The 12,336-nt window shown below is 42.2% G+C and overlaps 1 long non-coding RNA gene across 1 annotated transcript in view; it reads left to right on the forward strand.

Annotated features, from left to right (window-relative positions):
* LOC138350682 (uncharacterized) overlaps positions 1 to 12,336 on the forward strand; it is a 515,002-nt gene that overhangs the window by 403,400 nt on the left and 99,266 nt on the right. The window lies entirely within an intron of this gene.

The following is a 12,336-nucleotide window of genomic DNA, read 5'->3' on the forward strand; positions in this document are numbered from 1 at the left end:
CTAATTAATATTACATATCCAACCTTCATTTTGATTTGACTTTGAAGAAATTCTAGAGCTAGAAACCACAACCACAGGTCACGAGTCTCATTAAAACTATCTAACTTACATCGTTAAGAGAGAATGTGTGTTTGTCCGTGTGTCCAAGGTTGGAGGCCACATACTTGGCGCCAGCAGCAGCCAACTTTGCAGGGGAAATGGTATGGGATATGGGACGGACATAGGCTGATAGGGGTTGGCCTAAGTTAAAAACTTCAAGAAATATTACCATTTACAGAGACCACGTCCGATTTCTATTGGGACAATTGGGATATATTTCGTGTGCTCCACCTAGAGTTTTCAGTGGAAATCAATTTTTTTGACAAAAGAGGTGACGAGGGGAATGAGGGTAACAACCACTGGAAGTGGGACACCAATGGGAGTGGGATGATGGGGGGAGAAAGAGGTAAGAAAATGGGTTAACAGGGAAGAGGTAAGGGTTAACACTGACGAGCTGGAGGAGGGCAGGAAGGGTGGACACTGGCGAGGTGTGGAAGGGCAGGTAGGGTGAACACTGGCGAGGTGTGGGAGGGCAGGTAGGGTGAACACTGGCGAGGTGTGGAAGGGAAGGTAGGGTGAACACTGGCCAGGTGTGGGAGGGCAGGTAGGGTGAACACTAGCCAGGTGTGGGAGGGCAGGTAGGGTGAACACTGGCAAGGTGTGGGAGGGCAGGTAGGGTGAACACTGGCCAGGTGTGGGAGGGAAGGTAGGGTGAACACTGGCGAGGTGTGGGAGGGCAGGTAGGGTGTGTCGGAAAATCCGACACCATTTAATAATCATACAGATAATAACTGTATTACCAACAAGTTACCCATAGAAAACGTAACTTGTAGTGGAATTACCGTCTATAGAAAACGGGATATCATCACCACATACTATTATAATTCACCAGCTATTCTGCTGGGAATTGTTCTTAAATACATTAGTCTTTGGACTTTACCATCATAAAAACATCTTATATAAATTAACTTAGTTATCAATATTAAAGTAGAGTAAATGTGACCCTTCTATCACTTTCTGAAATCTGGACAAAGTAGGCCAGGGGAGAGGGAGGAAGGAGGGAGCCATTGTTGTGTCACCTCCGAGACGTGTGGAGCAAATTCGGCTCCTATCATTCTGGACAATGTCGGCCAGTAACGTCAATAGTATGGAGTGTTAAACAGCCATCATTGTTATACGAGACCAGAGGCTCACACGGGAGCAAATTCGGCTCCTGTTAATTTTACTTGGACGTAGTGTTATGGATACCAAAGGTGTACCATCTGTCAACACGCTGTCAACAAATCAAGTTAAGTGTTCTTTCCGAAACCCGTTTATCATTCATTTATGGCCATTAATGTCATTATATAGGGTGACCCGGTTAGATCACATGGAAGCCTCAAACTAAAGGTAATTAAGCCAGGTCTTCATGTTCCATGTACTGTTTTCTCTGATATACTTGTCATATATAGGTATCTGGCTTCACAGCTAGCACACTTTTGACAGGTCAAGACGAGGATGCAAGATTATGTGCACCAGTTACTGGGTGATAGAAGCTACCTCAAAGAGGATAATTTGGTGTCTACACCCTAGTTATACCTGGTGGACTAACCTGCTGTACTATAAGAGAAGGAACCTCATCAATGTATGTAGCTATTACTGTAGTTTGATTGGCTGCATATATATTAATTTAATAAACCCCCCCTAATGTGTAGAGGATCGATTTGTGAGATTGAGATTATTGCAGAAATACAGTCCACTTAACATTATACAAATTGCTATCGAAGTATATAAATTAACGTAAATATAAATTCAATATAAATTCATATAAATTAAATAAATATAAATCTCACAGGTCGGTACCCACATTATTTGGTCATCTTCGAACCGGATGACGGATTATTCGGTCCTATGAACCCACATTTGGTCATCTTAGTACCGGATGAACCAGTTAACCAGTGGATTCATTAAATATACTAGTGCAGTGTTATTTAAACAAAGCCAGCAGTCAAGACGGCAGCGTAGCCTCGAGGGAGCTCAGGAGCCTCCCTCAGCCCAGTTCAGCTTCGTCAGCGGTTTCATGCACACCCACAGATATTTGGTGGCGTGTTATTTCGTGAAATGACAGCGCTAATATAGAAGCCAGCCTAATTAGTGACTGTGTCTTCGCGTGATTGTTCACGGATTTCGTGGTGTTACATTTCGCGAGAGATTATCTACGAATTTTGTGGACTTTATTTCGCGAGGTCACTAATAATATTTAATACTTCTAGATAATATTAGAAGTTTCATAGAGGCTAATTAAGAGGCTATTATCAATAATTGTGTATATTATTTCTCCAAATAGAGAATTATTTAATATATATTGCACTAGTGATCACAGTATAATATTTACTAATTGCCAACCCACAACAGGGTAGGATATGACTAGTTGAACTATTATTGCTCATCCTAGTCCCATTATTACCATAGTCAGTTGTACTATATTCAACCTAACACCATTAATGAATGGTGCAGACCCTATTTTGGGTGTAATTTTTATCAACTCGAGTTGAGTTGTATATATAATAAATTACTTATGATCATTACACCTTTGAGTGATTAATTAGTGTCTCTACCATCCTAGGGTGATATAGAAGAGCTAACCTAAAGGTACTTCCAGTGACACTGGTTTATCACTCAAATCATTAGTGTGGATGATTGTATATATATAATGTGTATTAATTTTAAGTGCTAACCTCTAGTAGAGGTAGGATTATTGCCTAGTGAGTTCAGAATTTACCCTAGGCTATCATTAGTGTTTGTTCAGTATTATGAGCAGCCCAAGTACAAGCCCCACAAGGCTTCACCAACGAGCCAGTATGGATAATGCAGGGAGAATGAAAAGAACCCTTGCAGGTCTTAAAGGCCACTTAACAAGACAGATCAAGAAATGTGAAGATTTGTCACAACAATCTCAAATTGATTATGCTGACCTGGAAAGCTATTATCAAGCAGCTGCAGGTAAATTTGAGCAAATCAAATGCCAAATGGCTGTCCTTGTGGGGACAGACTACTACCATCAATTCATTGGTAGCCCTACTAAATATCAGGGTATAACCATGTTAAACTCTGCAGGAGGTAAATTACTCTCAGGCCCAGTATCAAGCCTGGGGAGACCTATGCCTGCAGATAAACAATACCAATAGAAACTAAATTTGTCAGCTGATTATATTTCTCCAGTAGCATTATACTAAGGAGATTACAGCTGACTATACCAACAGAGGTTGATGTTAGTATCATCATATAAAGCTGAAGATGAGTTCATGAGGCCTCAGTGGCAAATCAGTGAACAGTAGCCTAAAACAGCTACAAGTCACTGCGACCAATGTCACTGAACCCACTGCAGTCTCAGAACCATACTTTACTTTAATGATGAGCTATTCAATCTTCTGAATCAATTAACTAAATTAAACCCCAATAAATCTGATGACTGATTTGATACATTTATTATTTAATCAAGATGTATTCCATGGGCCTCAGTGTTTATATATCAGTGACCAGTTACCTGAAGAAACTTCAAGTTATATCTAATGTCACTGATCTCACTGCAGTCCCTGAATCATACTTGACTGTAGTACTTGATCACATTCAGTCTTCTGGGTTAAATAATATGTAATAAGGCTTGAATATTAGCCTTTCAAGAGTTGACAGGGAAATGAAATCGCATTAGACTTCTAAACCCCTGCAACTCTAGTACGGGACATCCGTCCTGTACGAACAGACGCACAAATGTGTGATTACTAACTACTAGCATCAAATTAATCTAATAATTCGAGGGAGGAGTATCGGTGTTCGTCTGTTCTAATTAGGACTTCGACCCGTGAGCAGCCCCCTGGGGAATTATGTCGGAAAATCCGACACCATTTAATAATCATACAGATAATAACTGTATTACCAACAAGTTACCCATAGAAAACGTAACTTGTAGTGGAATTACCGTCTATAGAAAACGGGATATCATCACCACATACTATTATAATTCACCAGCTATTCTGCTGGGAATTGTTCTTAAATACATTAGTCTTTGGACTTTACCATCATAAAAACATCTTATATAAATTAACTTAGTTATCAATATTAAAGTAGAGTAAATGTGACCCTTCTATCACTTTCTGAAATCTGGACAAAGTAGGCCAGGGGAGAGGGAGGAAGGAGGGAGCCATTGTTGTGTCACCTCCGAGACGTGTGGAGCAAATTCGGCTCCTATCATTCTGGACAATGTCGGCCAGTAACGTCAATAGTATGGAGTGTTAAACAGCCATCATTGTTATACGAGACCAGAGGCTCACACGGGAGCAAATTCGGCTCCTGTTAATTTTACTTGGACGTAGTGTTATGGATACCAAAGGTGTACCATCTGTCAACACGCTGTCAACAAATCAAGTTAAGTGTTCTTTCCGAAACCCGTTTATCATTCATTTATGGCCATTAATGTCATTATATAGGGTGACCCGGTTAGATCACATGGAAGCCTCAAACTAAAGGTAATTAAGCCAGGTCTTCATGTTCCATGTACTGTTTTCTCTGATATACTTGTCATATATAGGTATCTGGCTTCACAGCTAGCGCACTTTTGACAGGTCAAGACGAGGATGCAAGATTATGTGCACCAGTTACTGGGTGATAGAAGCTACCTCAAAGAGGATAATTTGGTGTCTACACCCTAGTTATACCTGGTGGACTAACCTGCTGTACTATAAGAGAAGGAACCTCATCAATGTATGTAGCTATTACTGTAGTTTGATTGGCTGCATATATATTAATTTAATAAACCCCCCCTAATGTGTAGAGGATCGATTTGTGAGATTGAGATTATTGCAGAAATACAGTGCACTTAACATTATACAAATTGCTATCGAAGTATATAAATTAACGTAAATATAAATTCAATATAAATTCATATAAATTAAATAAATATAAATCTCACAGGTCGGTTCCCACAGGGTGAACACTGGCGAGGTGTGGGAGGGCAGGTAGGGTGAACACTGGCCAGGTGTGGGAGGGCAGGTAGGGTGAACACTGGCGAGGTGTGGGAGGGCAGGTAGGGTGAACACTGGCCAGGTGTGGGAGGGAAGGTAGGGTGAACACTGGCGAGGTGTGGGAGGGCAGGTAGGGTGAACACTGGCCAGGTGTGGGAGGGAAGGTAGGGTGAACCTGGCGAGGTGTGGGAGGGCAGGTAGGGTGAACACTGGCCAGGTGTGGGAGGGCAGGTAGGGTGAACACTGGCCAGGTGTGGGAGGGAAGGTAGGGTGAACACTGGCGAGGTGTGGAAGGGCAGGTAGGGTGAACACTGGCGAGGTGTGGGAGGGAAGGTAGGGTGAACCTGGCGAGGTGTGGGAGGGCAGGTAGGGTGAACCTGGCCAGGTGTGGGAGGGCAGGTAGGGTGAACACTGGCCAGGTGTGGGAGGGCAGGTAGGGTGAACACTGGCCAGGTGTGGGAGGGCAGGTAGGGTGAACACTGGCCAGGTGTGGGAGGGCAGGTAGGGTGAACACTGGCCAGGTGTGGGAGGGAAGGTAGGGTGAACACTGGCCAGGTGTGGGAGGGCAGGTAGGGTGAACACTAGCCAGGTGTGGAAGGTCAGGTAGGGTGGACACTGGCCAGGTGTGGGAGGGCAGGTAGGGTGAACACTAGCCAGGTGTGGAAGGTCAGGTAGGGTGGACACTGGCCAGGTGTGAGAGGGCAGGTAGGGTGGACACTGGCCAGGTGTGGGAGGGCAGGTAGGGTGGACACTGGCCAGGTGTGGGAGGGCAGGTAGGGTGAACACTAGCCAGGTGTGGGAGGGCAGGTAGGGTGGACACTGGCCAGGTGTGGGAGGGCAGGTAGGGTGGACACTGGCCAGGTGTGGGAGGGCAGGTAGGGTGGACACTGGCCAGGTGTGGGAGGGCAGGTAGGGTGGACACTGGCCAGATGTGGGAGGGCAGGTAGGGTGGACACTGGCCAGGTGTGGGAGGGCAGGTAGGGTGGACACTGGCCAGGTGTGGGAGGGCAGGTAGGGTGGACACTGGCCAGGTGTGGGAGGGCAGGTAGGGTGTACACTGGCCAGGTGTGGGAGGGCAGGTAGGGTGGACACTGGCCAGGTGTGGGAGGGCAGGTAGGGTGAACACTGGCCAGGTGTGGGAGGGCAGGTAGGGTGGACACTGGCCAGGTGTGGGAGGAAAGATAGGGTGGACACTGGCCAGGTGTGGAAGGGAAGGTAGGGTGGACACTGGCCAGGTGTGGAAGGGAAGGTAGGGTGGACACTGGCCAGGTGTGGAAGGGAAGGTAGGGTGGACACTGGCCAGGTGTGGAAGGGAAGGTAGGGTGGACACTGGCCAGGTGTGGAAGGGAAGGTAGGGTGGACACTGGCCAGGTGTGGAAGGGAAGGTAGGGTGGACACTGGCCAGGTGTGGAAGGGCAGGTAGGGTGGACACTGGCCAGGTGTGGAAGGGCAGGTAGGGTGGACACTGGCCAGGTGTGGGAGGGCAATGGATGAACGCTGGCGAAGTGTGTTTGTGGGGGGGGGTGGGGGTGGGACAAATAAGGTGACACTGGCGTTGGACCACTACACTTTGTTCAGTTACAACAGTTTTATTTCCATCCCTTGCACCCCCCTCCCCCGTCCCATCCTAAATCCTTTTCCTGATCCTTTCCAAGGGCTAAATAGTGATAATGGCTTGGCTTTTTCCCCTGATAATTCCCTTCCTTTCCTAGGAAATAATCGGACAATATACTCTGACGTTGGTGTGTCCTGGTGTTATTAACTATATGTAACAAGTAGATCTCTAGTAGATGTAAAATGTTAAGATCAAGTAGATGTAAAATGTTAATATAGGCACATGGCCTATTTGGGAGAACGGCATTGTATTGTAACTTAGTGGAAAAACTATTGTATTGTTGACTCGGCGAGGGTAATCGCCCACTTCACACACTCTTGGTGTGGGCCGCAATCATGGTTCTATATTTATATGCATATGTCCTTGTAGGGAATTTAATTGCGATCACAGTGATACTAAATTTAACTCTGTAGGACAAGTGTGGAGTTGACAACCTTGAAAAGAATGGAAACATTTCGTCGCTGTTTGGGGCTCATGGCTAGTGATCGATGTAGTTCTTCAGCTTTTTGTGTGATTTAATTCATGCTTTGGTGACATATACATATGTTCTTATATCTTCTTATAGATCAATCTATTGCGAACACTTTGGTACAAAAATGAAATCAGTACATCGAAAATTAAGGTCAGGACAGCGAAAAGAGTATGCACTTTTCAGTGTTGCCGCTCGGTCACCCGAAAACGCTGAGCGCATGAGGGGGTACCAAAAGTCCATATCGCCGTGCGCATCAAAGTGTTAAGATCAAGTAGATGTAAAATGTTAAGATCAAGTAGATGTAAAATGTTAAGATCAAGTAGATGTAAAAAGTTAAGATCAAGTAGATGTAAAATGCTAAGATCAAGTAGATGTAAAATGTTAAGATCAAGTAGATGTAAAATTTTAAAATCATGTAGATGTAAAATGTTCAGATCAAGTAGATGTAAAGTGTTAAGAACAAGTAGATGTAAAATGTTAAGATCAAGTAGATGTAAAATGTTAAGATCAAGTAGATGTAAAATGTTAAGATCAAGTAGATGTAAAATTTTAAAATCATGTTTATGTAAAATGTTCAGATCAAGTAGATGTAAAATGTTAAGATCAAGTAGATGTAAAGTGTTAAGAACAAGTAGATGTAAAATGTTAAGATCAAGTAGATGTAAAATGTTAAGATCAAGTAGATGTAAAATGTTAAGATCAAGTAGATGTAAAATGTTAAGATCAAGTAGATGTAAAATTTTAAGATCATGTAGATGTAAAATGTTAAGATCAAGTAGATGTAAAATGTTAAGATCAAGTAGATGTAAAATGTTAAGATCATGTAGATGTAAAATGTTAAGATCAAGTAGATGTAAAATGTTAAGATCATGTAGATGTAAAATGTTAAGAACAAGTAGATGTAAAATGTTAAGATCAAGTAGATGTAAAAAGTTAAGATCAAGTAGATGTAAAATGTTAAGGTCAAGTAGATGTTAAATATCATAAGCAAAAATAAAACTTAAACTCTAGTAGATTTTTTTTTTTTGCAGGGATATTCCTGCACGGGCCCTAAGCCTCTGGCTGGCCCACTAAGTGTTGCTTGTTTCTGTTTTACTTGGGCGGAGTATGAGTATTTATGACTCGTATGGTCGCTTCAGTAAGATTTTACCATATATGTTTAACAACTTCTTCTGCTCTGTTGAATCTAAGCTGAAATCTTAATGGGTTTGTAACTGTGCACTGTGTTAGATAATGTTCTAGTGGTCTGTCGGGTATTTCTCCACAGTGTTGACATTTTCTCTCATTTTCCGGAACCTGTAAGCCTATTTCCCATGCACATGGGTATCCAAGCCTGATGCGATGTCAGTGCATTTCTGTTGCTCTACTGCTCCCTTTCATCAAACTAAGTGGCTCGTAGTTGGTTGAATTCTTATAGCAACCCTCAGATCCTGATGTTGCAACTGCTGTGTTGTGGTCACTGTACTTTCTAGTAGATGTAAAAAGCTAAGCTTAAGTAGATGTAAAAACTAAGCCTCAAGAACATGTAAAAGTTTAAGCAGAAGTAAATGTAAAAAAATAAGCTGAAGTAGGTGAAGAGCCAAGAAATATTTCTCACAGGAGCAGAATATGAATATTGATGTGTGAGAGATAGATCTTTTAGAGCATAAGATGATTGCTTGCACGATTGCTTGCACGACACAACTTTGTTATTCTATATCCAAAGTGTGTCAAGCTGGATGTCTGTGGATTCATCTTCACATAAACAGTCAAAGAGTCGTCTGGATCCGTTGCAATGGAGAATACAAAGCCACAGTTCCAGGTGCAAGGTTCCCTTAGACAATATGAGAGATTTTTGCTACAGCTTGGTAGTGGGGGGGGGGGGGGAGACAGGGTCCCTTCCCTCTTAAACAGTTGGAAGCTGACCACAACCCACTCACTCCCACACCTCTCAGACGCAGTGTCGTCCTCTGGTGAGACGCCCTGGAACTAAACATGACGTCATTGGCAGCAATGTGCCGCTGCCTATCAGGATGGGTTTACAGAAAATGCGGGAAGGCCTATGCATGTGACTGGACAACAGGTTTATGACATCAAACAATGCTGGAGGGCTTTCGAGGCGCCCAAGGCATTCATTCAGTACTGGACTCTCAAAGAGGAGAGAGACTGCTTTCCGAGCTCTAAGGCAGGCCTCGTAGTTCTAAGTTCTCAGAGTAACAGTTTACCTGAACACCAGTACTATTTCAGATCCGACTCACTTTGTAATACAGGTGTCAAAGTGTTCATCAACTTCTTATTGGAAGGTTATTAATTTCCGACACCAGCAACGGTTCAAGGACAAGCCTAGACCATGGGTGCTCGTATGGATAATAATAGCAGTGTGAAGTACCTGTGAAAGAGAAAGACGTGATTTCATAGACAGCAGCGATAAAGGTGGAATCTCAAATAACCGGCAAGGGAGAACAGTGTGTGCTCTCGTATCGAATCTTAGTTCACATTGATAAGACTCAGTGTTACGTGGGAGTCTGAGAGGAAGTGATTGAGAGGAAGATAACTGGTCGTTAGACAAGAGTTGAAGGCTAAAGGAACACTTTTAGTTACCACCATTGGTTAGTATACAGTTGAAGGCTATAGGAACACTGCCGAGTACCACCATTGGTAACTGTTGGTTAGTCAACAATCGAAGGCTACAGGAACACTGCCGAGTACCACTATTGATAACTATTGTTGGTCAACAGTTGAAGGCTACAGGAACACTGCCAAGTACCTCCGTTAGTAGCTATTGAGTTAGTCAACAGTTGTCGGAAAACCCGACACCATTTACTAATATTCAATACAATGGGCGGATAATATTGCTGCTTTATTGTAATACCAATTTAATCCATAAAAAATGTAGCACAGTGGTATTTTCCAAGGAAGAAAACGGGATATCATTGCCATATGCCGTTATTAGATTCACCAGCTAATTCTGTTGGGAATTATCCTTAATACAGTGGTCACGACACTGTTAATATCATAAAAACCCTTTCCCTTGAACCAACTTAATTATTAGCATCAAAATATATTAAATGTAGGCACTCTCTAACCACTTCTTGATGCATCTGGAGAACAAGGGATGCGTAAGTGGGAGGGAGGCCACAGTAGACAGCCATTTTTAACAACAGTCGCAGGACCAAATTTAGCTCCTAGAATTCTCCCTTGGACAGCTGGGTAAAGGAAGTAAAGTGCTTCTGTTATCAACATGCAAATATGTCTACTCAAGAGAGGAGTCATTTCTTATTCTTATATTATCTAGCTTATTAGAGGCCTTTAATATTTAGATTTAGGATCATTTCCGGTTAGAACCTGAGATACGATCTTAGTGAGTAATATTCTCATCTCTTTATTTAAACTATCAATATATTCCTCTGATACAACTGTCATATATTTGGATTCCTGACTCTATCGTGAGTGCCTTTCGACAGGTGAAATGGAAGAAGAAGAAGTAATAACAATCACTTGGCACACCAGTACATGGTGTTGATGTATCCTCAACCACGAGGATTTTTTGGTGTGATCATCCTTGTTCTTAACTGCTGGACTAAGCCTACGTACAATTAGATAAGGTATAAGGGGTTATTCAGTAAATTCAGTTTTAATAATAAAAGGATAGACTGGGAGAAAATAAACAGGGAACTTACAAACATTCCATGGGAAACTGTTGTAAGTAATACAAGTCCTACAGAAGGAATTGAAAAACTGACTTCGGAAGCGTATCAAGTCTGAAACATGTTCCTTTGAGGAAAGCCAGAAAGAGGTCCAACGTAGAAAGACAACGCAGACGACACTATAAAAGAAGGAAAAAAAAATACGGAAATGCTTAAGCAGACACAACTTTCCCATCAAAGAAGGAATAATTTAAATAGGGAGATTGAAGAAAACGAGTGGAAATTGAAATACTCATATCACACTGAAGAAAGGCAGTTAGAACAGAAAGCAATTCAGGAAATTAAGAAAAATTCAAATTACTTCTTCATACATGCGAAATCAAAAGCAAAAACCACTGCCAGTATTCGACATATTCTTACGAGTGAAGGTTCATACTCGGAGGATGACAAAGAAATTAGTGAAATCCTAAAAAACAGTATGAGGACATGTTTAGCACTCCAATAAACTACATGAAAGTGGAAGATCCAGACAATTTCTTTATGCGTGATATCCAAACCCCTATAAATATAATTGATATCAACACGAGCATACTAGATTTTGAAAGATAAATTGAAAACATGCCCATGCACTCAGCTCCGGGTCCAGATTCATGGAATTCAATATTTATAAAGAAATGCAAGGCGCAAGTAGCACAGGCACTCAGTATAGTGTGGAGGAAGAGCTTGGACATGGGGGAAATACCAGCTGAACTGAAAGTAGCAGACATAGCCCCTCTACACAAGGGAGGGAGCAAAGCATTGGCAAATGGCAAATAACTATAGACCAGTTGCACTAACGTCCCACATAATAAAAGTATTTGAGAAAGTGATTAGGAGTCAGGTCACCAATTTCATGGAGACCAATGACCTTCACAACCCAGGCCAACATGGATTTCGAGCGGGAAGATCGTGCCTCACACAGCTACTTGATCACTACGACAAAGTCACTGAGGCATTAGCAGAAAAACAGAATGTTGATGTGGTATACACTGACTTCGCAAAGGCTTTCGATAAATGTGACCATGGAGTGATAATACACAAAATTAGGTCAATGGGAATAACCGATAAAGTAGGACGCTGGATACTCAGTTTTCTGTCAAACAGAACTCAACGAGTAACAGTCAATCATATAAAATCTAGTCCAAGTGCAGTTAAAAGCTTGGTACCTCAGGGTACAGTCCTTGCACCACTGCTTTTCCTTATTTTCATATCAGATATAGACAGAGATACAAGTCACAGCTTCGTATCATCCTTTGTAGATGACACAAAAATCAACATGAAAATTACCTCGGCTGAAGACACTGAAAAACTTAAAGCCTATATTAATAAAGTTTTTGACTGGGCAACAGAAAATAACATGATTTTAGCAGTGATAAATTCCAAGTACTCAGGTACGGTAAAAATGTGGACCTGAAACATAATACAGGGTACAAAATATAATCAAATGTGCCCATAGTAGGAAAGCAGCATGTAAAGGATTTGGGAATAATGATGTCTGACGACCTAACGTTTAGGGAGCATAATCAAGCAAATATTGCGTCAGCC

Source organism: Procambarus clarkii, chromosome 46, assembly GCF_040958095.1.
Source record: "Procambarus clarkii isolate CNS0578487 chromosome 46, FALCON_Pclarkii_2.0, whole genome shotgun sequence".
Lineage (NCBI taxonomy): Eukaryota > Metazoa > Arthropoda > Malacostraca > Decapoda > Cambaridae > Procambarus > Procambarus clarkii.